At 37.9% G+C, this 27,740-nt stretch overlaps 1 long non-coding RNA gene and 1 pseudogene across 1 annotated transcript; one reads left to right on the plus strand and one right to left on the minus strand.

Moving 5' to 3' along the window:
• The first annotated feature begins 8,675 nt into the window (after positions 1-8,675).
• Positions 8,676-9,563, plus strand: LOC118500734. The gene is made up of 2 exons (XR_004903320.1): positions 8,676-8,718; positions 9,247-9,563. It is a non-coding gene; the product is annotated as an uncharacterized LOC118500734 (long non-coding RNA).
• A 254-nt stretch (positions 9,564-9,817) lies between these two features.
• Positions 9,818-11,172, minus strand: LOC114492346 (annotated as a pseudogene).
• Between the last annotated feature and the right edge of the window lie 16,568 nt (positions 11,173-27,740).

The raw sequence follows: 27,740 nt of genomic DNA on the forward strand, positions 1-27,740 counted from the left end.
TTAATACTAGAATACTCTACACAGTTGATGCCACCTCCTGGCACCAGAGCAGGGAACTCAGCTGTTTGGCAGCCTGGAGTGGGAAACAACGCCCAGAGGTGCTCTGCAGTGGAGCAGGCACACTCTTCCCACTTCCCAACTTCCAAGCAGCGCCGCCATAGGGCTGTCCTCTCCTGAATCAGCATTTCTCACACATCGTCAACATCACCTGTTCTAATTTGTGTCTAAGTCACTGCCATCACGGTGGGATTCCATCACTCTGCTGCTTCTGCCTCTTTACATTCTCTATTTTTCATTTCATAAGCTTCTATCTGAAGTGCTTTTCAATTTTTATGTAGACTTTTATGTGTTTATATTTTACATATTTACATACATTTATATTTTTATGTAAGCAGACTTTTATTATAGATCTCCCCAACCCATTAAAGAATTTTTTCTTTCATTTTAGACTCTCCAACTATAGTTGATTTATTCATTCATTCTACAAATAATAACATTATAGTGTTAGGAAACAGCCATGAACAGAGAAGCCCCTACCACCCCCACCTCTGGTGCAGTCCTATTTTAGTGAGAGAGAGACAACTAAGGGAATGAACAAATAAGATCATTTAAGAGAATGATATACACTATAAAAACAAATAAAACAATATGATAGCAACTAAAGCGCTGCATTGACTAGATAAGGATGATCTCTCTGAGACAGTAATCTTTCCGCTGAATGATAAAAAGCAGTAAGTCAGAAGAACTGGGAGGAGGCTGTTACTGCAGGTGAGTGAAGAGCCCTTATGAAAGCAATAAAATGGAAAGAAGTCTACCAGGACACAGTAGGAGAAAGGCAAGGTGGGCGAGGTCAGTTCAGCGAAAAGGTGGAGCCTACTGGCACTGATAAAAGATTTAGATTTTCTTCTAAAAGCGACAAGAAGATTTGGAGAGTTTGCAGAGAGACCATTAAGGGAGACCATTCGGGGGGTTGTTAGGAATAGTCCTATGGAAGAGGATGGTAGTTTGGACCAGGGTACTAGATACAGGATTCATAAAGTTATCTTTAGATTTCTCTCAACTATGGTCATTATTCCCTGGGTGCTCTGATGTTGTTTATTTGCTACCAACGAATGTATAATTAGCCTAGAAGTCAAAAAGTTACAGAAGACTGGGTTTTTGAATAGCGTATGTTTCACTATACTTGAGGGAATAAATTACTGCATTTTCTTGACTCTAACATGCCGTTTATTGAAGATGCACCATTATTTTCTGTACTACTAAGAAGCAAATGTGCCCAACTGAGAAATGACACAAGGCTTCCTCATTACTCAGGAATTTTGTTTCACACTTATTGAAAGTGTCCTTCCAGTGTTATTTGGACATGAATTTTTTAAGAGTTTTTTACTTTTATCTATATGCAATAGTATTTCATATAGCTACATTTTCATAAGCTAAAGCATATTGTATTCTTTTTTAAGACATTTTAAGCATCAATTAAGATCAACGAGTGTGATATCAATAATGCACATAACTGAAGTGCCATGACAATATATAAAGCTATTCCTATATCCTGCATTTAAAGCCAATGACAACCTTGTCCTAAATGTCCCTTAGCAGTTGGAAGACACTATCATTTGTAAAACACACCCTGATTTTAGAGATGTTAAAATATAATTAAATGTGCACCTTAAAACTGGTGATGTAAAATAGTAATAGGGAATTTTCTTAGTAGGCAAAAACGTAAATAGGTCTGGAGTTGAGTCTCTTCATTTATCACTGCTCTACTCTGCAATTTGTCTTTCAAATAATTAGACAGCTCAAAAAATTTTCATCTACCACAAATTTCACACATATACACACAGGTTTATATGTATGTATGCTCATGTACACATATATTCATATTATAATTCAAAGGGTTCTAAAATTTTACAGTTAGATTGAAAAATCAATTTTCCTTCTTCCTCATTTGGTTCACTATCCAGTTGAGCCCCTAATGCAATGTGTCACTATTTCCCTTTGCATACATCCTGTTTTAGAACGGTTCAAGCTCCTCAGCTAAGTCCCCCACTCTGTTATCAACTTCAGCATAAAGGAGGACAGGTGGTCCCCCAGGCAGACTTGTGATGTTGCCGATCCTTCAGATACTCTCAAGTCTTGTTACAAATTATTTTAACTGGGCCGGAACTGACACCACTCTTCTCAGATCTCCACTTAGTGTTAGAAAGTAAGCCTCCTTAACTGCTAAAGAATTCAAACTTTGCATGGGATTCGGGAGACTTGAGCAATAAAAGTGCAGCTCTACCCACTGCTAGAGAACAGACAGGACAGTAAGTCTGGTCTGTGAGTTTACGGAGAAGAAAGGTAGTGCAGGGACAACACGGGTGCTACTAAAAGAGAAATCATCAAAAGTACAATGAAATATTAATGTTGCAGGATAGGAATTAGGAGGAAAAAACAATTTTGTGTGCTCTGGAAGCTTACCTTCATTGCCCTCAATCTGGCTCCTGGGGAGTTTTCTCCCTGGGAAGAAAAGAATTATGGTTAAAAAAAATTATCACTAGCGGCCTAAGCAAGGCTTCCATTTTTTGTTTGTTTATTTTGTGACGGAGTTCCTCTAACAGAGCTAGACATAAAATAAGGGGGAACTTTTCCCTGCTTGTGAAGATGTTAGCTGAACAAAGGAGACCCATATGTAGTCAGCAAGAAGCTCTACAAGATGTGACTCAGGGCATCAGGGAACACTGGTGTGTGCCATGCAGTGAATTGTGTGTCCCCCAGAATGTATGTAAGGTCACAATGATTGTGACCTTATTTGGAAATAGTCTTTGAAATGTAATCAAGTTGATATCATACTGGATTGGGGGGGGCTCTAATTTAATAACTGGTGTCTTTCTAAGAACTAAACAATTTTGACACAGAAATAGGGAAAAATCATGTGACTAAAGAGGCCAAGATAAGAGTTATGGCTCTATGAGCAGAAAAGGCCAAAAATTTTGAGCAACAACCAGAAACTAGTGCCTTCAAGAGAGCGTGGTTCTACTGAAACATTGATTTTTAACTTCTAGCCTCCAGAACAGTGAGGCAATAAATTTCTATTGTTTAAGCCATCCAAGTTTGTGGTAATCTGTTATGGCAACCCTGGGCAACTGGCACAGAATGTAAGAGGAGCACTTTGCTCCAGAGTAGGAAGTCCAGCAGCAGCTGGGGCAGCACTGACAAGCCTCCCACCACACAAGGTCAGTCACCTGAGCAAGGCAGCAGCCCTTCCAGCATGGCCCAGAGTTGGGGGCAGCCAGTGTGGAGAGCCACCCTGAAGGGGTAAACCAACAGCAAGCATGGAGCAGCAGAGTTGCAAAGTGACAGGGGGGAGATATAAATACATGATTAATGACTTTTAACTTCTTGCCTCCCCAGGGAGGCCTTTGTGGACCACCTAATTTAACTTATATTCCTCCCTTTACCACATTGTGTCTATTTTAGCACCTGACCTTTTACTTAGTAAGTCCCAAATTGTAATATTTTTTCTCTCTTTCTTCTTCTAGACTATAAATTCTGTAGAGCAAATATCAGCTGCGTGTTGTACATTATTGTTCTCCAACACAGGAAAATGTCCAAAAATTGATGTGTATATGTGCTCAAAAGCTATTTCTTTATTTCTCTTATTTTTAAAGAATTAGAGATGTATTTATTATGTCCTCCCAACAGAATTGACATCTGCTTGCCCATGACCAGAATGTATTACGGACAAGCATTTTTGCAGCTGGCCATGATGCAGTTATTTGGGTTCCAAGTTAGCTGGAGACAAATTGCTCACATGGGGCTGTGCATGCTGGGGCTGAGGGAGGGCACAGGCTGTGGGGACCAGGTCAAGTGGTACTCTGTCCTCCTGAGATCAGGACCCTCCACTCAGCAGGGGGAGCTTCCACCTGTTCCATGGTCCTGCCCCCTGGGATCCTGCCCTCCTGAATCCCTGGAGGGATCCTGTCACATGGAGGTGCTGTAACTTGCTTCAGGTGGGTTATTGTTCAAAGGTTGTTTCTTAGGATCTTTATCTTTCTTTCTCCTCTGCTCATTTTTTAAGATATTTCTTGAGTGAATTAGTAAATGAATGAAGACATCCATTCCTCTTGGGAGATCTGAGAGAGACATATGAAAGGATAGCAATTCTGTCCTATGTTATGGCAGATGGAGTACTATTAACTTGCAATATAATGAAGCCTAGAGGACTTTAGCTAATTCTGCTTAGGGATCCAACCATTCCTGGAGTCTGAGTTAATCTGACAGTAGGCTTTCAGAAAAAGCACACAAAATGGGATGTAGTTAGCAATGACTGCTAAGACAGAATGATGCCACCAGATGCTGTAAAGAAAGGGGAAAATCTTTTGGGATATAAAACATATTGGACTATGATAATTATCTTTAAACATTTGAAAGATACTAATGTAGAAGACAGAGTTGGTTTATTTTAGCTTGTTTTTTTTTTCCTGTTTCTTTAGTGTGCAAAACAGGTATCAATGAGTAGAATGTATAAGGAAGCCAACTATGGAAGTATTTTCAAGTAGCTAAATGAGTTAGTGAAGTGTTTCCATTCTTAAAAGTATTTCAATTGAAGCTAAATAATGTCTTGTCAAAGGTAACATGGAAAGGATTCAAGTACCCAAAAAAAGTGAGATGGATATTGGGTTAAATAATTTTAGAAGTCCCTCCAAAACTTATGAATGTATGCTTTTGTGAAACTAGAGAGATAAATAAAGTCTCTAAGCATACCTAGATTATTTTATTGAAAACTACAAATAGAACCCAGACTGTCTTTTTCTTTACATTTATCACATTTGTTTTGAAACAATTAGAGTTTCATATCAGCCAATAGCATTTTTTAGTACTTTTTTACTCCCACACTTAGAAAAATTTGATTATTTGCTTCTAGTAATGCAATTTTAATGGAGTTTTTACATCATGCTGTTTTATTGGCAAACATGTTATGAGGTATTTACAAAGCACAAAGTATTTCAGGTTTATTTTAGAGAGGACACATTGAGGTCAGGAAGTAACTCATTTAATAAATGAAGCTACACTGTAGTTTAATGACTTACAAACATGGTTTAGCAAGTATTAAGTGGGGCTGGGATTAGAATTTGTGCCTGCAGATCTACTACACAGCACAGGGATTCTTTGCTTGGAGAGGAGGGAGTTTGGCTTACTGACTTGCCAGTTTCCAGGGCCAAAATGATAAAGTCTCAGGAAAGAATGGCAATGCATTTTAATTTACCGATTTTAAAAGAGCTCATCTGGGGGATCCTGAAAGAAAACCTGTCTCTTGGCAAAAAGTGAAATCATGATGTTCTGAGAAATTATGAAATTTCATCTAACGCAAACTAGAATAACAGAATAAAAATGATGAATGCCCTAATTATCTTGAAATAAGAAAAAACTAGTGTATTGTAGGAGTATAATAAATGTAAGATACACTCTTAGTTGATATCAACATTTGATTACATGGGTGAAGTGTAGCTTATATAACCACATATTGCTTGGTGGAGAGATAATTATAAAAATAAGCATAATGTTACTTGGAAGTTTAGACATTTTAGGCTGGCTATAAATGTAAATCATTGTTGGTCTTTCTTTGCATGTTTTGGTTCCCATTTAGTAGGGGAGGGACTCAAACCCTTGTCACCAAGCCATGGCCACAGCTGATGTGCTCACAACTGCACAGCGCACAGCAGTGCAGAGTGGCTCGGTGACCAATGGACGGGGAGGGAGGAACAGGTGGTGGGCAGAGGAGGCTGAGAGAAATAAAATGTGCAAAAGCCATCTACAAAGTTCACACTTATCAAAAATGTCGATTTATGAATCACATCCTGGAGATCTTTTCTCTTTAAAAAAAAGTCCCCCTGACTATTTACTGATTCTAATTTTTTTAAGTGTTGGCAATAGAGAGTCATTTTCCTAATGCAGACATCACCTCAATGCTGCTTTTAACAGCCACCATGAAATGACTGTGATGTCACTCCTCCTCGTCAGCAAAGCCTTGACATCCATTATCTGATTAGTGCATTTCAAACAAGATTAAACCTTACTAATGCAGTCAAAATGGTGTATCACGTAGAAACAATGCTGAACGTAAGTGACTGGCCCATTGCAGTTGCTATAGCTCTCTAGTAGTGACCACAGTAAAGCTCACGACACTGGGACACAAAGGTTATTGTGTTGTCGTCATTTCCTGAGTGAGTTCCTTAGCTACTCGTGATTCTCACAGGGCCACACAGTAAATCTTTGGGGTTGGAACGATAACTGATAAGACTGCTGAGTCATATTTGTGTTTATTTCAAGAGCAATTATACTGATTTATGCTTAGGAAGAAAATGTAATAAAGGGAGACTCTCCCAGCTCTCCATCCTTCACAACCATAAATTTTAATTGCTTGTTATTATTTTGATTCAAAATGCAATGAAAGTAATTACATATTTTCTCAAAGCTCAGTATACATATAAAAATCTAAAATAGCACGTTAAAATATTCTCTGAACAAATCTTTGTTCTGAATATACAATTCAATAATGCAATTAGGTCAAGTTCATTAGCTAACCACCAGCTCAGAAACAAGACTTTTAGCTGTCAATAGTAGAGATTATTCTTATGTGAAAATTAACTGTTAAATCTACTTAAAAGTAAAAAGAAATAAAAAAAACAAAACCAAAAAATCTATTTAAATTTTTGTTTGGACTCAAAATATTTTTTAAGATTTTATTTATTTATTTTTAGAGAGGAAAGGGAGAGAGAAAGAGAGAGAGAGAGACATCAATGTGCAGTTGCTGGAGGCCGTGGCCTGCAACCCAAGCATGTGCCCTGACTGGGAATCGAACCTGCAATGCTTTGGTTTGCAGCCTGCGCTCAATCCACTGAACTATGCCAGCAAGGGCTGGACTCAAAATATTTTTTTTAAAAAAAACCCTTCCCTTCACTTGAGCCATTATACTTGATATAACAGCAAAATACATGTTTAAGAATATGATTTGTTCATTTAGAGAATATTATTGAGTAACTACTATTTGTCAGAAATTATTCTACTTAGAGTATTAGGATGAAATTATAAGCAGCCTTGAGGGACTCAGAAATCTAAATAAAAAAGAAATGAGAAATTCTAGAAAAGATAAATATATGTTGTCCTATGGGAGCACAAATAAAATAAGAGGAAGTATTGAATATAAACGAAAATGGAACTAATTACCCCAAGTCTCCATTACATTTGAGGAGCTGGTATGGTAGTATTATACCAGGTACTCTCAGTGTTTATTCACACCTTGATCAGGTTGGGCTGACATAACAAAATACCATAAATTGGATGGCTTCAACAACAGAAATTTCTTTCTCACTGTTCTGGAGGCTTGGAAGTCCACCTTCGAGGTGCTGCAAAAGTTGGTTTCATTCTGAGGCCTCTTCTCAGCTTGTGGACAGCTGCCTTCTTGCTGTGTCCCGTTATAGAAAGGAGAGGAGGTGCTGGTGTCATTTGCTCTCTCATAATGTCACTAATCCCATTCTGGGGCATCTACACTCCTGACCTCATATACACCTATTACCTCCCCAAAACCCTACCTCCTAAAGCCACCACATTGGGGATTAGGGCTTCATTATAAGAATTTGGAGGGGATACAAACATTCAGTCCATAACAATTAGTCTAACACACGGGTGTTAGAAGACAATAACAAAGACATTACATTAATCCTGGCTGGTGTGGCTCAGTGGATTGAGTGCTGGCCTGTGAACCAAAGGGTCACAAGTTCAATTCCTAGTCAGGGCATACGCCTGTGTTGCAGGCCAGGTCCCCCGTATGGGTGCATGAGAGGCAACCACACATCGATGTTTCTGTCCCTCCCTTACCCTCTGTCTAAAAATAAATAAACAAAAAATATTTTTAAAAATACAGAAAAATAAATAAAAACATTACATTAAAATTAAAAGGCTGAAAATATTTTTCAGCTTTTGGGAAATAGATGATAGCTGAAGAATTTTGGGGGGGGAAGCATTATATCAGTAAATTTTAAAGAATAAGTAGAAATTTTTGGAAGATTTACCCAGATACTTTGGAGGGATGAATCTGATTTTGAGAAAAAGTGGACTTAGTCATTCAATAATTAATCATTCAAAATAACTTTAACTTAATCATTGAACTTAAACTTTGAACTTAATCATTCAAAAATTATTGTTAATCATTCAACAATAAAATACTTATTGTTCTTTTTTTATGCAGAAAATCAATTTATTCCATTATAAGTACTTACACAGTCAAGAAGAATAACTGACCTGCTGGTGAAACAGGTCACCCAAAACAGATGGTATCAAACTAGCGGTCAAGGAGTAACTCCTAAAAAAGAAGGCAACTCTTATCCAGGATTAATTTAATTTTAAAAACAAATACAAACTATTGATTCATTCTTCTCAACTTGACTATCTACCTGTAGTAAAACAGTCAGATAAAAACACATCTTAGCCCTGGCTGGCGTAGCTCAGTGGATTGAGCGCGGACTGGGAATCAAAGTGTCCCAGGTTCGATTCCCAGCCAGGGTACATTCCTAGGTTGCAGGCCAGAACCCCCAGCAACCGCACATTGATGACTCTCTCTCTCTCTCTCTCTCTCTCTCTCTCTCCCTCCCTTCCCTCTCTAAAAATAAATAAATAAAATCTTAAAAAAAAAAAACATACATCTTTACAACTGGTGGTCCCAAGTTTTGTTTTGTTTTTTTTTTAATTTTTAATTTTTTATTTCAATCATTGTTCAAGTACAGTTTTCTCCCCCCTACTCCCGTTCCAGCCCCTCCACCCAACCCTCCCCCCTTCCCCCCATTACGCCCCTACCCCTAGTTTTTGTCCATGTGTCCTCCAAATTTGTTCCTGTAATCCCTACCCATTCCCCCCTGAAATTCCCTCTTCTCTCCCCTCTGGCCACTGTCAGACTATCCCCTATTTCAGTGTCTTTGGTTATATTTTGCTAGTTTTTTGTTTTGTTTTGTTTTGTTGTTTAGATTCCTGTTAAAGGTGATATCATGTGGTATTTGTCTTTCACTGCCTGGCTTGTTTCACTTAGCATAATGCTTTCCAGCTCCATCCATGCTCTTGCAAAGGGTATGAGCTCCTTCTTTCTTTCTGCTGCATAGAATTCCATTGTGTAAATGTACCATAGTTTTTTGATCCATTCATTTACTGATGGGCATCTAGGTTGCTTCCAGCACCTAGCTATTGTAAATTGTGCAAGTTTTTAAAAAGAAAACTATTTCACAGAAAGGAAAGAAATAATATGAAAACTGCTCAAGAAATACACTAACAAACAGAAATATACGGGGAAAGATGAACATGTAGTTTGGACTTAACTCAAGAAACTTGGAGAAGACTGGCCTACAGAAGAAAATGTGCATCCCGGAAAGACAGGTGTGAGGATTTTAGAGCAGCAATTTATATGACTTGAATCTCCCCTAATTCCTGAATTAAAACGACATCTTGCAGTACTTGTGCTTCATGGCTCAGACACCTGTCTCACTTGGCTCTATTCCTTTCTTCCTTCTACCCTTTGCTTAAATGAGTCCAAGTAACTTGGGAATATAGCATTAGAAGAAAAGTAAAATAACCACACACAATAATCCTCTTTCAGTGGTTACTTTAGATTTTTATTACTAGAAAATTCTTGAAGAAAATTTAAATATAAGTTTGTGGCTTTGTTGAATCAAGTCCCTCAGTTAATATTTAGAAAACACCCTCAGTTTGGGCTAATAGCATTGTTGATGGTACCTAATACAGAAGGATAGCTGAAAAAAGTCTGGGTCTCGAAACTCATGTTAAATCAGTATCATCAGGGTTGAAAGGGAAAAAGGGGAGTCTAAAATCACAAGAAGTGCAGATGCATTTAAGACCTCTGTCCTTCTGGATCCATGCTTCCTTCAGGGTCTTCATCATTATAAAGGTTCTCTGCCATTTGCTACACTTGCATGATATTGTCTTCTGACACAGAACAGATCCTCCAAGGTTCATTGGGATTTCAGAAGAAATCAGATATCTTGGCAGTGTGACCACCATGAATAAACAACAACTCCAGTGGCCCATCTTCTGCATCTTCTAGAGATTGTTCCTCTCCAATTTTACTTAAATCCCAGACATTCAGTCTGCAATCAATACCACTGGAAACCAAAATAGTCTCATTGTGCGGTGACCATTGAACCTGGAATATTTCATCCTTATGTGATTCAAAGGAATGCAATTTAAGTTTCAGATTTCTCAGATCCCACAAGGCAACAGTCTTATCAGCTGATCCTGTGGCAAGAATGAACTCACTATAAGGACTGATTGAAAGAAAGGCAGTTCACTTCAGCAGTGTGAGCATCAACTGAGTGGCTTGTTTTGGAAGCATTGTTTGAACGAGTATCCCAAATCATGAGTTTCTGATCATCAGTAACTGATCCAAACAGAGACTCATGAAGCAGATGCCAGGAAATATCTTCCACTACTGCTGTATGCCCAGTAAAGATGGTCTTCACGTCCACAACTTTTCCTTCCTTTGGAACAGCACTGATGTCCCATAAGCAGATGGTATGGTCATCTGAAGCAGTAAGTAAGTGCCCACTGATATCTGGGTTCCAAGAAAGCCCACAGCCTTCCTCCTGATGTCCACAGAGATGCAAGTCTGGGTTGCACTCTTCATAAGGATCTGGTTTAGAAGGATGTTTTGTATAGTCAAAAACAAGAACATTGCTGGATGGAGTCTTTGTTGCAATAATGCAAGGGTTCTGCGGCATATAATGTGCCCTGTTTACTTTTCCTTCATGGTTCGTCTTGATTTCTATTTCAATTTTTCCACTAACAGAGCCAAAATCTCCAAATTCTCCTTTCTCACTGTCATAGTGTGAAGCATCAAACTGAGCATCATCATCAGGGAGCTGCACACTGGCCCTCACAAGGTGGTTTTGTTCATCTGATGTGTGTGTCCCCAGGACAAGTCGATGAATGCTGAAATCTTTCCCTTCTGGTCTGGTTACATCTGGAAGCCCCTGTGCAGTTAAGCTGGGCCACTCCACAGTATGGGTCATCACCAAATAATAAAGAAAAGGGGTGTTCTTTTTCCATATTTTGTACTCTTCATTGATCACATGTTCCTCTACTGTGTCATCAAAGGCTGCCTCCTTGTCGGCCATGGCTGGCAGGCGAGCCATGCAGCAGGGTCGGGGGGAGTCTACAGGTGCCACTTATTGTTCTGAAAGTCTTATGAAAAATACAGTCAAACACATGACATGGATTTTCAGTGCACAGAATTTGCCTCATTTACTTCTAATCATAGCATACAAGGCAATATAAATGATGGATCACTCAGCTCTAAACTGTTGCCTCAACATTTCTGCTTCAGGATGTCTGTCTTTATCTTTCCTCCTTCAAAAAAATTATATTGAAATGACATTTTTAAAAAATCCTCAGCAATTCTGTCAATCTAGGGACTATGTCATCACCACAATAGAACAGAAAGGTGTTTCTGATGAGAATGAACTGATTAAAAAAAAAAGGTAAAAGAACTGAATCATGAAATAACAGTAAGTTCAAAAAATGAGTCCTAGTGACTTACGGTTCTCCTTGTTGGCTATGCCAGTCTCCTTCTTCCAGAAGCTGACTCTGAGCAACTGCTTTTCACAAGTAGAGCCCTTTACAAATGGCTGTCTGGGACTGCAGGACTGTGCTCCAGGTGACCTAACACAGCCCAAAAGGATGCACAGCTCCTGAGCACTGAAGATGTGGAGCAAGCACTCCCTAAAAGAAAGCCAACCTGGCCATGTCTTTGCTGTATGTGTGCACACACACAGTCAGGTCTCAGTGCTTGAATCTGTACTCACTTCCAAGACAACATAAACTCTCATATGAACACTAAAATATTTTCCTCTTGCCTATGGCAATATAAAATATCAACCACAGATATAATAGACAATGAATATTCAGCAAACATCTGAAGAAAATAAACAACATGAAGGAAAGCTAATAAAATCTATAAATAAAAGAACCAGTGCCCCAAGTGACCAAGGAGCATTTGAAAATAAGCGTAAGTAGAAATTTCTAGAAGACACAAAATAACAACTCATCCATTAACAATAAAGCTGCTAAGAGAAAAATTACTAAAACAATCAATAAATGGGATAAACAAAAAATAAAATGCAGCTGCAAAACAATCCTATATATTACCTTCAAAAGCAGTATAAGTAAAGAAATAAAAGCTAAATGATCAAAAGTATGAGAGAAGAGTTAAGAGACAGGCATAGTTATAGATCTAAGAATTCCAACAGCCATTGACCAAGTGCTTCAGTGCAGAAGCACAGAAGCAGGGGGATGGGGGAGAATAGAGAGACATAAACAGAAAAAAATTGCACTAAAATGCCCTATTGTTCCAAAAATACTTCAGTTTATAGCCTCAACAATTCTGGTCAATAAAGCAAATCAAATTTATCCCAAAATTGTTATAAAAGAGTAAAAGACTAAGACAGTTTGACAGATAAACAAAATAAGAGGGCTTGCCATCTCAGATAGCAAGATATAATGAGCTGGAGTAATTAAGGCAGTGTGGTGTAGGACAGGGGAAGAACAATCATACAGTGGAACCTAGCAGAGAGCCCAGAAACAGAGCGATGCCTTTGGGAAAACTTGGTACATAACTAAAGTGGTAACAATCAGTGAAGAAGGAATGGACTGCTCAACAAATGGTGCTGGGACTACTGATTAGCCATGTGGGAATAGGATCCCTATCTCATTTCCTACAAAGATAAAATCATTCCCATGGGGATGAAAAACTTAACTGTGAACACCAAAACTTTAAACTTGTACAAGTAAATTCAAAGTATCTGCTAATGGGAATATGAAAAATGGAAGGTCATGGTTTGAGTGGAGTTGGTTCCACCAATTTGGAGAGCAATCTGGCCATATCTATCTAAGATGTATTAATTACAATTTATGTTGAAGGTGCGCATATCCGAAATGCCAGCAATTCTATGTCTAGATATTTACCTTAGAAAAACCAACACATATTCTCAAAAAGACATCACGGAGTTATTCAAATGGCAAAAAAATAGGAAAAAATTAAAAATAGAATTTAACAATTTAAACATTAATCAATAGCATAAGTTGTGATGTATTCATAAATTATGGAATAATAAATGAAACAACTATTTAGTAAGTATAAAAACAAACCAGAGCTACTTGTATCAACATAAACAAATCTCCAAAAAGCAACTTGCAAAATTGTATATATAATATAATACAATACTATCTGCTTAAAATATAAAAAGATACAGAACACTTACCTGTGTGTATATTCAAAATACGAAAAATTTCATGGGAGTACCATGTGGCCCTCTGTGGTTGTGGTGATCATAAGGGAGGGGAGGCATTAAGGCCAGGATGGGGCACACAGAAGGCATCAACTGTGTCTGCAATTTTCTTTTATATATGTAGAAAATAAGGCAAAATGTTAAGATTTGATAAAACTGGTATATGACTAACCAAGTTTGTTTTTTATTTTCCTCCATATTTTTCTGTATGTTTAAAATGTTTCACAATAGTTAAGCATTTTATAGTTAATTCAACAAATATTAAGCATATTTTAAAAATAAACAATGAACAGTGAGGTTGCTAAATCAGTAAAATCAGCAAAATTTGTAATTAAGTCTAAATAAGGATTAATGTGAGATATTGTAAAATTATTAATAATCTGAAGAAGTCAAGTGCCTTTCCCAAAGTCTCACAGCTAACAAATGGCAGAGCCAACATTTAAACTGAGCCCTTCACTGAGCACCTCATTCCTCTGCTTAAAATATGAGAACAAAATATAGGAGCTAATTTTAAATATTAGGGTGGGTAGACCTTCTTTAATAAGTTATAATGTCAAAAAGTAATAAAGGTGACCAATATGACAAATACAACCAAAATACAAATAAGTACTAGTAGAAAAGATTTGCAACATATCTTTTTTAAAAATAATTAATATTCAGAATATAAGGAGCTTCAACTCTGAAAGAAGATGGAATAATAAAAAATAAAGCATATTAAGAGAGGCAATGCATGAAAAAATATATACAGAGAGCCAAAAAATATATGAGAAAATACACCAAGATAAAACATTGGATAAGAAGAATTTAAACCGCTCACCTCATGCACTGCTGGCCAGAATCTGGAGTAACACTTTCCTACATCATTGTTGGGATTGAAAACTGAGTTGCAATTTGGTAGGGTCTTTCACAGCTACAACTGTACATATTCTAAATAGTTCAAGCACAGTTTTCCCTTATAAATGCAAAGTTGTGTCTACATTGTTGTTTGAAATAATGAAAATTGGAAGTATCCAAAATAGGGAAATGATAAGACAGAGAGTCTATACTATATAATACAGTGCAAATACATTATATATTGTGGGTATAATTATATATAAATATGATGTAGTATGTAAAAATAATGAGTTATGTACTTGCATACTAAAATGAAAAGGTCATCAAGAAAAAAGCAAATAAAGTAAAAAAATGCACAGCAAAAAACAATTTCTTCAGGCTAATTCTATTAGCTTTTAAAAGAAAAATAACAAACTTTAATTATATTATATATGTATATGCATATTTTATATATCATATATGAGGTTTGTCCAGAAAAAGTCCAGCTATAGTTAATATAATAAAAATGGTTTGCATGACATCGATGTAACCAGGCAGTCAATGAGGGTGAACTAGAATGAGCATGCATGGACTTCACTGTGCTAGTCAGTGGGAGTAGACACCTTTGAGTGAAAATGTACTGTGGCTGTCCCATTCCAATGGCTGAATGAATAGAATAACAAATTTGCATCAAATTTTGCATTAAGCTTAAACATTCCTCCACAAAAACTATGCACATGATTCAGAAGGCCGTAGCTACAGGCAACTGGTGACTGACAACTTTGTCAGGACAACAGACTTGCTCACATATCACATCTAGTGCATAGTTTTTGGTGAAACATCAAATCACTTAGGTGACTTAGCCCCACCCGCCCTCCACAGCCCAGATTTGGCACCCTGCAACTTCTGGCTTTTTCCCAAAACTAAAATCACCTTTGAAATGGAAGAAATTTCAGATTGTCAATGAGATTGAGGAAAATATGATGGGGCAGCTGATGGTGATTGGGAGAACTGTGTGAGATCCCAAGGTGCCTACTTTGAAGGGGTCTGAGGCATCATTGTCTTATATACAATGTTTCTTTTTTTAACTTTTAAGATTTTATTTATTTAGTTTTAAAGATGGGAAGGGATGAAGAAAGAGAAGGAAAGAAACATCAATGTGTAGTTGCTTCTTGTGTACCTCCTACTGGGGACCTGGCCCACAACCCAGGCATGTGCCCTGACTAGGAATCAAACCAGCTACCCTTCAGTTCTCTGGCTGGCACTCAGTCCACTAAGCCACACCAGCTGGGGCTGTACAATGTTTCTTGTATCTTGTATCTTCTTCAGTAAGTGTCTCTATTTTTCATGCTGCATGGCCGGATACTTTGTGGACAGCACTTATATATTATATGTGTATATATTACATATGTAATGCATAATGACAACATATTACATATCCATGTGGATATCCATAAAAGTTTTCTGGGGAAACATACCAAACTATCACCAGAGATGTCCTGATTTAGAGAGGTGAAAGGGCAAATAGTAAGAGGAACTTTAGCTTTTTACTATGTGTCCTTCTATTTTTTTACAATGTGAATGAATGACTTTGAATTACTTTATAATATAAAATTATGAAATATTCAAAATATAAACTTTATTTTTGATCATTTGTAATACACAAATGCATACTGTTATGGGCTGTATTTTATTCTTCAAAATTCATATTTTGAAGTCCCAGCCCTCAGTATCTTAGAATGTAACTGTATTCAGAGATAAGATGTTTAAAGAGGTGATCAAGTTAAACTGAGGCCTTAATCCAATATGACTAGTGTTCTTATAAGACAAGGGAGAGCAGGGATAAGAGAGCCCAGATGAAAAACCACATGAGGCCACAACAACAAGGCAGCCATGTACAACCCAAGGAGAGAAGCCTTAGAAGATATTAAACCTGCTGACCCCTTGATCTTGAGCTTCTAACCTCCAGAACTAGGAGACAATAAATTTCTGTTATTTAAACCACCCTGTCTGTGGAATTTTATTGTGTCCTAGTGTACTAATACACATGCTTAGGACTGTATTTGGCTTTCCCTATGCACACATGAGCTTAGCAGAAGATTTGGTGGGAGGATAGTATTTGGGTTGGCTCTGTGACTTATATAATTCAGTTTTTATTCTTCTTTCCTTGGATATAGTTATGTAGGCAAATAAATGCCTTCCATGTCAATATTGATAATCTCTAAACATTATTAAACACTTGAGTTACCTCATTTATTTCTCACAATAACCTTTTGTAATAGATGCAAATGTTATTCCCATTTTATAGACACAAATACAAAACTTAGGGAGATACATGACGTTGAACAGACTGACAGCTGCCAGAGGGGAGGGGAGTTGCAGCTGAATGAGAGGGGTAAAGAGATTAAGAAAAGAAAAACAAAAGACGCATGAACACAAACAGTACGATGATTACCAGAGGGAAAGCAAGGTGGGGAGAGTAGAAAAAGATAAAGGGGAGATAAATGGAAGGAGACTTGACTTGGAATGGTAAACATACAATACAATATACAGATGATGTAAAAAAAATGAAGTTGGGATTCAAACCCAGACAGCCTGGCTCTACGGCTTGCTCTTGTAACCACTGCCCACTGCAGTTCCCAGACTCCAAAGTCACATCTATTTCTTTTCATTTCTTCTTTATTGTGTCTGCTGCCTCTGGAACAGTGGGATATATTCAAAATTAAATCAGTGTGTTATCAAATCACTTAAACCCTCAAGTTTAATAGACTCTAACAAAGTTCAAAATGAACTGGCCATGCACGATATTACTAATTTACTCACTGTACCCATAATAATTGTTCCTTCAAATAGACTACATGTTATTGAGTTAAGGCACCCTGCCAGTTGTTATTTTGGCAATCTTTTCTTTTATTGACTACTCCTTTAGCCATACGTCATTCAGAGTGACAGTAAGTACTGCCTTACTTATCTCTTTTGTTACAGAGCACCAATATTGTTCCATTTCCTAGCTCAACACTGTTAATGTGTTTGGATACTTATGGCCAGTTTTGACTGAAAGCATAATAAATCATAAGATATAAAATTCCAGAAAGTCAAAAATTTTGGAAAAGACAAAACATTTATTGTATTTAAAAGATAGTATTTTGAGGGGCTTTTTTTCCTCCTTTGAACTATGATCCAAGCATCAGTTCCCTCTCTCTTACATTGTTATTCTCTTCTACTTTAATTGCGGAAAGAAGAGGTTTATCTAGTGATTGTTCCTGAACTATTTTTAGCCCACCTAACTATTTATACATATCACATGCTCTGGTCACTTCTTTTAGTTCTTGGGGGCAACAGTTCATTGATGGGCTCACATCAAAACCCGGACTATAATAGGATCTTCTGCATGGACATCAGTGGAGGGGTAAATATGAGATGTGCCGCATGTTCAATTACTGATACATCCCTTTATTGTCCATCTCTTCATCAGAATTAAATGGTATGTCAGAATTTACTGAAGGATTAAGACAAATACACTGAACTTGAATATAGAAAAAAATTAACTACTCTATACATGTGATTTTATTTTTTTAATAGTCCAAGAAATAAGTGGCAAAGAAAGTAGGCCTTTTACATGTGGTCTTTATATTACCTAGTCATGCTCCCCTAGCCTCAGGTTCACGGCATTAGAAAGAATGTCAGTAACATCCAAGTCTCCAAACCATTGTGAGGAAACTCACACCCTACTCCAAGGTTGGTTGTTTTAAAACATGCCCCTATCTGAAAATTTATGGAAAATGGATATTCCCCAACAACACATTTCCTAGCACCATGATTTTCAGTTCAGTTTAACCTCTGGGATGGGCAGAGATGGTTCTAGACTATCTAGAGGGCTTTGGTGTGCTTTATGAAAAGTGAGTAATCAAAGACTGTCCTTGTCTTTTGGAAGCATTAATTTAATCAGATACACAAAACTCTTCCAAAGATAAGCATTCATTCTAAAATAGAGTAGAATCTAGATCCATGTTTAGGAAGAAAAGCAATTTGCCAAATACAACATAATTTGCAAGACTCCACACACAACAGAAGCCTGGCTTTATGCTATTGAAAAAAATGTCAGTCCTGTCCACCCTTTCTTCCCAGCTTTTGGATTGTTTATAAAGAGAGCACAGCTCCAAATCATCCAGTCATTGGTCCCTGGAAAAAGAAGCATTAACACTTTCCACTTTTCTATACCTTAGGCCTTCTCACATTGATTTGCTACTCTCTGTAACAGAATAAGGATTAAAGATTTATGTCCCCTGAGAACACCCAGGATGGAATGAGGCATGTGGCCCTTCTAAATAGAGAAATAAAGATGGTGTATTGTGTTTTGCTGGTGTGTAAAAGACATGTGTTTTTTTTTTTGTTTTAAAGACTGTTTTTTATCTGTTCTTAGATATATTGATAAAATCATTTAATAATTTTTAAATCTTGAAATCCAAGATGGCAGAGGAGTAAGTAGAAGCTACACTAATCTCCTCCCAGAACCAATCTGGAATCACAACTAAACTGTAGAGAAATTGGCTGGAATAAACAACTAAACAATAGTGTGAGAAAAGCCTTATAAACACAGAGAGACAGAAGAAACTGCTTCACCACGATGTGACTGGTACTGAATGCAGAAGAGATGCAAGAGGGCTTCCTGGGCTCCCATAGGTGGCAGCTGAAGTTCCAGAGAAATATTTTAGTGGCCAGAGAGTTCTCCCTGAGAAGTGTGGGGTCTAAACCCCAAGCTGGGCTCCCCAGCCTACAGCACCAGAGCCTGAAAAAAATACAGGTAACATCCAGCTATGGAAAGTGGAAAGGTTTCTTCCTGCCAGAGGCAGATGGCTGGAGTCACAAAGAGCTTTTTAAAGTGCCAACCCATAAAATTTCATTTGCAGCCAGTGACCCACAGCTCCAGCAAAGGGTGGGGGTATAGTGTGGACTGGAGATGCTTGAGGAGAGTCTGGTGATGGTGGCTTTAGGGAGAGAACTGAGGGAGCAGCTTCCAAGATCCTGGTGCTGTGTCATCCCACATACTGCAGGAGCCATCTTGCTTAGACAGAACACTCCCCTCTCCAAGTGGCAGCAGCCTGAGGGGAAACAATAGCCCCACATACAGGAATTACTCTGCCCCACCCTGTGGTGCTTACTGGACTGTTGATTACAAAGTGACTACATTAACAACTGAGGGAGACAGCCACAGACTGTAGATCTCTGGGAATCTTGAACAGGCTGCCTAAGGTCAGACTGGAGCACCATCTGATGGGACCGGAGGTGGTTCCAGAAAGAAAAAACAGGGGTAAATACTAGATGCTACCAAGATGAATTCTACCATGGTCTTCTCCATATTTGTGATATTTTCCCACTTGCATAGCTTTTTAAGATTCATTTCTTGTCCTTCAAGTTTGTACATATTAAATCACTAGATTTTATATTATAGTTTATTTCAAATCTCATATTTCACTTCTCCCTTCTTTTACCCTTTTACCTTCTTCTTTCCTCTTCTTTTCATTTTAAATTTTGTTTTCTCTCTTGCTATGATTTGCTTTCATTCCACATTCTTATTATTTCTCACTCCACCAGCCTCTCAAAACCACTTTTCTTGTCATTGGTCATCTCACATTCTTTTTCCTACTCTTAAAATACCTTTGTTATCTCTCCACCTTTATCAGTCTTTGCTTGTTGATTGTGGATGGGATGGTTCTTGTTGCATTTCTTCAATTTTATCTTTAGATCTTCACTATTTTGGTATTTCAAATCTCTAATTTTACTGTTTCCCTCTCCTACTCTATTCTGCCTTTCTCCTCCCCTTTCTTTTTTTTCCATTTCAAATTTTAATTTTTCTCTGTCTTAGTCTTGTTTTTGTTCCTCTCTCTTAGTATTCCTCCTCCCTCTGTCATCTCAAAATCACTTCCCTTTCCTCTAACCATCTCTTAAGCTTTACCTTCTTTTTTCCCCCTCTTATTCTGTCCCCATCTATATAAATCTTAGCTCATTTGTTGTCAATAGTGCTGTGGTGGATCACTTTCTCCAATTTGGTTCCTTTTTTTATTTCTTTCTCTCTCACTCGCTGTATCTTTTTTAAATTTCTCTTTAAATCTAATGCTTTACACTTTTCTCTTCCTGCTCCATTTCACTTTCTTCCTTCCCTTTTTTATTTATGATGTACTTTCTTTCTCTCTTTGCCTTGCCCTGGTCCCTTACTCTTATTATTGGTCCTCCATCTATCCTCTCAAAATCATTTTTCTTTCAGTTAGTCATCCCATATTTGTTTCTCCTTTCTTATTACAGTCTTAATGATACTGGCTCATTTGCTCTTGGTAGTGTGATTGAGAGTAGGGATTAATTTTTCAGGTGTGGGTTTGTTTCCTGGGTTGGGTGGTTTTGTGCTGGCACTGCCTGCACAACAGCATTCAAAACATGGTGGGCAGAATGACTCTCAGTCAGCCAGCTGGAGGTAAGGACCCAACAAAGAATGACCTAACAACAATCAAAACTCAGTTACAACCAGAGAGCCAACATAAATGGCATAAAGGGCATCCCAAGAGCATCAAGTTCAAGAGATCAAGGAGATTGAATCACTGAATTGCACAGTTCTCCTACCATAGAAGGTCACACCATGAAGACAGGGAGTCTAAGCAGAACAGTCTAAGAAGCAGAAACAAACAAGAAGAGTACCTAAATGGGGAGACAAAGAAACAACCCCCAATTGAAAGAAAAGGAAGATTCCCCAGAAAGAGTGTTAACTGAAACAGAGGCAAAGTAAACTCTCAGACACTGAGTTCAAAATAATGGTTATAAGGAAGCTCAATGAGCTCAGTGAGAGCTACCAAGAACTACAGGGAAGCTACAAGGAACTTACTGTGAACTGCATCAGCATGAAAAAGGACATAGAAACTATCAATAAGAACCAAGAGGAAATGAAGACTACAACTTCTGAATTGAAGAACACAGTAGAAGGAATTACAAGTAGGCTAGATGAAGCAGAAGATTGAATCAGCAAGCTGGAGGACAAGGTAAAAAAAATTCCAGAATGGGAAAATGAAGAGGGTTTAGACAAGCTGCAGGTCAACATGAAATGTAATAATATCCATATCATAGGAATAGAAGAAGAAGAAGAAGAAGAAGAAGAAGAAGAAGGAGGAGGAGGAGGAGGAGGAGGAGGAGGAGGAGGAGGAGGAGAAGAAGAAGAAGGAGGAGGAGGAGGAGGAGGAGAAGAAGAAGAAGAAGAAGAAGAAGAAGACGAAGCTAGGAGGGAACAGGCAGGCGCCGCCCTAGCCACACCCTTTTTTTAAAGGTTCATGACAGAAAACTTCCCTAACTTGATGAGAGAAAAACTCATGCAAGCCCAGAAAGCACAGAAGGTACCAATCATGATGAATCAAAGAGTCCCACTCCAAGACACATCAAAATAAAAATGGTAAAATTTGAAGACAAAGAAGAATATAAGGCAGCAAGGGAGAAACAGCTAGCAACTAAAAGGGAGTGCTGAAAGGGCAATCAGCTGATAGCTGAACAGAAACACTACTGATCAGAAGAGAATGGCAGGAATATTACAAGTAATGAAAAGAACAAGCCATAACCAAGACTACTTTACTCAGCAAGACTCTCATTTAAATTGGAAGGCAAAAATAAGGAACTTCCCAGACCAAAAAAAATTAAAACGAACACATCTCCATGAAGCAAGCTTGCAAGAGATGCTAAAGGGACTGCTTTAAGAAGATGAAGAAAAAGAGCAAGAGAGAGGACCATAAGTACAGAAGGAAAAAATGGCAATGAATAAGTACTATAAATAATAACTTTAATGTAAACAGATTAAATGCTCCAATTAAGGGACATAGGGTAGCTGAATGGATAAGAAAGTGTAACCCACATATATGTGTCTACAAGAGACCCACCTCAGACCAAAGATCTACACAGGCTGAATATGAGGGGATGGAAAAATATATTCCAAGCATATGGACATGAAAAAAAAGCTGGGGTAACAATATTTACATCAAAGTAGATTTCAAAACAAAGGCCATTAAAAGGGACAAAGGGGGACACTTACTTATAATATGTAGGGGAGTAATCCATCAAGAAGATATAGCCCTTGTAAGCATATATGCATCCAACATAGGAGCATCAAAATATCTAAAGAATATCCTGGAGGACCTTAAGAAAGGTATCGACAGCAGCACACTCATAATAGGGGATTTTAACACTCATTGTCTACAATGGATAGATCTTCCAAGCAAAGAATCAACAAGGATATTATGGCATTGATCAGCACTCTAGGCAAATGCACTTAATTGATATATACAGGAAATTTCACCCTAACAAGAAAATGCACATTCTTTTAAATGTACATGGAACATTTTCATAGACACATGGTAGGCCACAAATGAAGCCTCAACAACTCAAGAAAGTTTTAAACCCATATCAAGCATCTTCTCAGATCACAATGGCTTGACTCTAGAAACCAACCACAAGGAATACAGTCAAAAACATTCAAGTTCGTGAGGCTGAATAACATGATATTAAATAATGGTGGGTTAACAATGAGGTCTAGGAAGAAATCAAACAGTTTCTGGGTAAAAAATGGAAATGAACACATAACCATCCCAAAACTTATGAGACACAGTGAAGGCAGTCCCGAGAGGGAACCTCATAGCAATACAGGCCTACCTAAAAAAGATAGAAAATTTTCAAATAAACAACCTAACCCTACATCTACAAGACTAGAGAAACAACAAAGACAGCCCAGAGTGAGTAGAAGGAATGAAATAATCAAGATCAGAGCAGAAATAAATGACATAGAGACTAAAAGAACAATTCTAAGGATCAATAAATCCAGGAGCTGGTTCTTTCAAAAGATAAACAAAGTTGACAAACCTTTAAACAGACTCATCAAGAAAAAAAGAGAGAGGACCAAATAAATAAAATCGGGAACAAAAGAGGAGCAATTACAACCAATATCATAGAAATACAAAGGATTGTAAGAAATTACCTTGAACAGCCATATGCCAAGAAATTTGAAAACCTGGGGAAAATGGACAAATTTCTAGAAACATATAATCTTCCATAATTGAATCAAGAAGAAACAAACAGCCTGAATAGACCAATAACAAGTAGTGAAATTGAAGCAGTAATCAGAAAACTCCTGGTACATAAAAGCCCTCAACTAATGGCTTCACAGTTGAATTTTACCAAACATTTAGGGAAGAGCTAACTCCTATCCTTCTCAAACTATTCCAAAAAATTGAAAAAGAATGAATATCTCCAAACTATTTTTTAAGATTTTATTTATTTTATTTTTAGCCAGAGGGGAAGGGAGGGATAAAGAGAGGGAGAGAAACATCAATGTGTGGTTGTCTCTCACATGCCCCACACCGATAACCTGGCCCACTACACAGGCATGTGCCTTGACTGGGAATTGAACCAGCAGCCCTGTAGTCCTTAGGGCAGTGCTCAGTCCACTGAGCCACACCAGCCAGGGCATACTTCTAAACTCTTTTAATGAGACCAGTATCATACTAACCCTGTTGGGAACCGCCCTGCCTGGTATCAGAAGCTGTAGCCCCCGACAAGGCTAAGGCTGAGGGAACGACCTTGGAACCATCAGCCACCAAGGAGACAGGCTTATCTCCCTGGCAGGAGCACTGCTTCTGCTCCTTTTACTTCATCTATAACTGGCCCCCAATGCTTGGTTGGTTAGCCAATGACCGGTAAGATTCTCTAAAGGCGGAATGATCTAAGACAGGCATGATCACATGGGAGACCCCCAAGGAAGGACTTCGGGTGCTACAGTAAAAGGGGGTGATGGACCCTCGCCCCTTGGCTTTGACAAAGCCTGAGTCCTCATTGTCTGTGAGAAAATCTCCTTATCTCTTGATCGCCTTAGTTCCCTTGCTCCACCTAAGCCTGAAACAATGACAGGGTGGTGCTGCCCTATGCTGGAAAGCATAGACACCCATGGGTTCCCTGGGTGATCAGGCCTAAGAAAGAATATATAAGATCCTGTGAAACCTGCTTTGTTTAGAATGCTCTCAATTGAATGATAAGGGTCTGGGGAAGAAGTAAGTTTGTTCCTTAAAGTTTTACAGCTCTTTGACTCTGACTCAAAATAGGCCCTCAGAGTTCCTTGTTTTGATCCTTACTTCCTGGCAATGAGTAATGAGCTTTACCTGAATTCTTATGCAAATGAACCCAATAAAAGCCTGCTCGGCAGAGGAATGAGGTGCTCCCCACTAGAGAGAATGGCCGTTTTGTCCTACTTCTCCACAGGACTCGGATGTTTCTGTGTATGTTTTCCCATGTTTTGATAAGCCATCTGCAGCATTCCTCGGTCACTGCCGGTCAGTGACCACAACATTACCCAAAACCAGGTAAAGACAAAAGAAAGAAAGAAAACTTCAGGCCAATATCGCTGATGAACATTAATGCTAAAATCCTCAACAAAATATTGGCAAACTGGATCCAGCAATACATTAAAAGATCACACACCATAATCAAGTGGGATTCATCCCGAGATGTGGGGATTGTATAATATTCACAAATCAATAAATGCGATACACCACATAAACAAAATAAAAGACAAAAATAACAAGATCATATCAATAGATGTGGAAAAAGCATTTGATAAGGTACAGCCCATTTATGATAAAAATGCTCAGCAAAGTGAGACTAGAGGGAGCATACCTCAACACAATAAAGGCCATATACAAAACTTACAACCAACATCATACTCAATGGGCAAAAACTAAAAGCTTTTCCCCTAAGATCAGGAACAGACAAGGAGTCCACTTTCATCACTTCTTTTCAACATAGTATTGAAAGTTCTAGCCCCAACTATCAGACAAGAAAAAAAAAGCATATAAATTGGAAAGGATGAAGGAAAACTGTCATTATTTGCAGACAACATGATAGTGTACATAAAACACTACAGACTCCACCAGAAAACTACTTGAACTAGGCAAGATAAGTGAATTAGGCAAAATAGTGAGGTACAAAGTCAATATCAGAAATTGAAGGCATTTTTGTACACCAACAATAAACTATCAGAAAGAGTAGTTAGGAAAATATCCCATTTACTACAGCAACAAGAAAAATAAAGTACCTAGGAATAAACTTAACCAAGGAGGTAAAAAGCATGTACACAGTAAACTACAGAACACTAAAGAAACAAATTAAGGAAGATACAAACAAATGGAAGCATATACCATATTCATAGATTGAAAGAATCAACACCATTTAATGTCCATATTACCCAAAGCAATCTATAGGTCAGTGCAATCCCTATTCAAATACCAATAGCATATTTCACAGATTTAGAACAATTATTTTAAAAATTTATATGGAACCAAAATGACCCCACATAGCCTCAGGCAATTTTGAGAAAGAAGAACAAAGTTGAACAGATTACCTGATATCAAACTGTATTACAAAGCCACTGTAATCAAAATAGCTAGTACTGGCATAAAAACAGACACATATATCAAAGGAAAAGAATGGAGATCCCAGAAATAATTGATCTATGGTCAATATTTGACAAGGGGCGGAGCAGAAGCATAAAATGGAGTAAAAGTAGCTTCTTCAACAAATATGCTGGGAGATCTGGAATGGTACATGCAAGAAAATGGGACTTGACCACCAACTTATACCATACACCCAAATAAACTCAAGATTCTAAAAATGACTTAAACATAAGCCACAACATCATAAAAGTCCGAGAGGAAAATATAGGCAATAAAATTTCAGATATTCCCACACAACAATATTTTCACCAATAATCCTCTAGCAGGTGTGACCAAACTTTTGGCATCTCTGGGCCACACTGGAAGAAGGACAATTTTCTTGGGCCACACATTAAATACCTTGCAACACATAATCACACAAAAAAATCTCATAATGTGAAGTGATATCTCATTGTGGTTTTAATTTGCACCTCTTTGATCAATAGTGATGCTGAGCATCCTTTCATATGTCTCTGGGCCATCTGGATGTCCTTCTTGGAGAAGTGTCTGTTCAGGTCCTTTGCCCATTTTTTAATTGGGTTTTTTCTTCTTGGAGTGGAGTCATGTGAGTTCTTTATATATTTTGGAGATCAAAACCTGGTCCAAAGTATCATTTGCAAATATATTTTCCCATATGGTTGGTTTCCTTTTCATTTTGCTGATGTTTTCTTTAGCCATGCAGAAGCTTTTTATATTGATGAATTCCCATTTGTTTATTCTTTTCTTTATGTCCCTTGCTCTAGGGGACATATTGGTGAAAATATTGCTGTGTGGGATAGCTGAGATTTTCCTGCCTGTGTTCTCCTCTAGGACTTTTATGGTGTTGTGAGGAGGGGAGTGGTAGTCAAGGAACATCTATAAAGGACATGTGGACAAAGCCAAAGGGGGGTTGGATCAAGGGTGGGAGGGCGGGATGGGTAAGGATGGGAGGAGTGGTGAGGGGAAAATGGAGACAACTGTACTTTAACAACAATAAAAAATAAAAATAAAAATAAATCTCATAACATTTAAGTAAACTTGCAATTTTCTGTTGGGCTGTATTCACAGCCATCCTGGAATGCAGCTGCAGTTTGGACGTCCCTACCTAGAGCAAGGGATATAAAGGAAAGAATAGACAAATGGGACTACATCAAATTAAAAAGCTTCTGCACAGCTAAAGAAAACATCAGCAAAATGAAAAGAAAACCAACCATATGGGAAAACATGTTTGCCAATGATACTTCAGACAAAGGTTTGATCTCCAAAATATATAAAGAACTCAAATGACTCAATGCCAGGAAGACAAACAATCCAATGTAAAAATGGGCAAAGGACCTGAACAAACATTTTTCCAAGGAGGACATACAGAGGATCCATAGGCATATGAAAGGATGTTCAACATCACTAGTCATCAGAGATATGCAAACTGAAACCACTAGGAGATACCATCTCAAACTGGTGAGAATGGCCATCATTAACAAATCAATAAACAAGTGCTGGCAATGTTGTGGAGAAAAGGGAACCCCAGTGCACTGTTGGTGGGAATAAAGAGTGGGGCAGCCACTATAGAAGACAGTATGAAATTTCCTCAGAAAACTAAAAATGGAACTGCTTTTTAATCCAGCAATTCCACTGCTGGGATTTTACCCTAATAATCCTGAAACATCAATTCAAAAGAACCTATGCACCCCAATGTTCATAGTACCACAATTTACAATAACCAAGTACTAGAAACAGCCTAAGTGCCCATCAGTAAGTGAGGGGATACAAAAATGTGGTACATTTACACAATGGAATACTACGCAAAAGAAAGAAAGAAGGAGCTCCTACCCTTTGAGACAGCACAGATTGAACTAGAGAGTATTATGTTAAGTGAAATAAGCCAGGTGGCAAAGATAAATACCATATCATTTCACCTATAACAGGAACCTAATGAAAAAAACAAACACAATGAGCAAAATGGAACCATGGAAAAATAGGAGGGATGGAAACAAGGAACAAACTGACAAGGACCAGAGGGGAGGTGGGAGGGGAAAAGGGAGGAGAGAGAAGTAAGGATTGAGTTAAAAAACAATATGAATGACTCATGGGCATGGACAAGAGGGTGGGG

This window comes from Phyllostomus discolor, chromosome 1 (assembly GCF_004126475.2).
Source record: "Phyllostomus discolor isolate MPI-MPIP mPhyDis1 chromosome 1, mPhyDis1.pri.v3, whole genome shotgun sequence".
Taxonomy (NCBI): Eukaryota; Metazoa; Chordata; class Mammalia; order Chiroptera; family Phyllostomidae; genus Phyllostomus; species Phyllostomus discolor.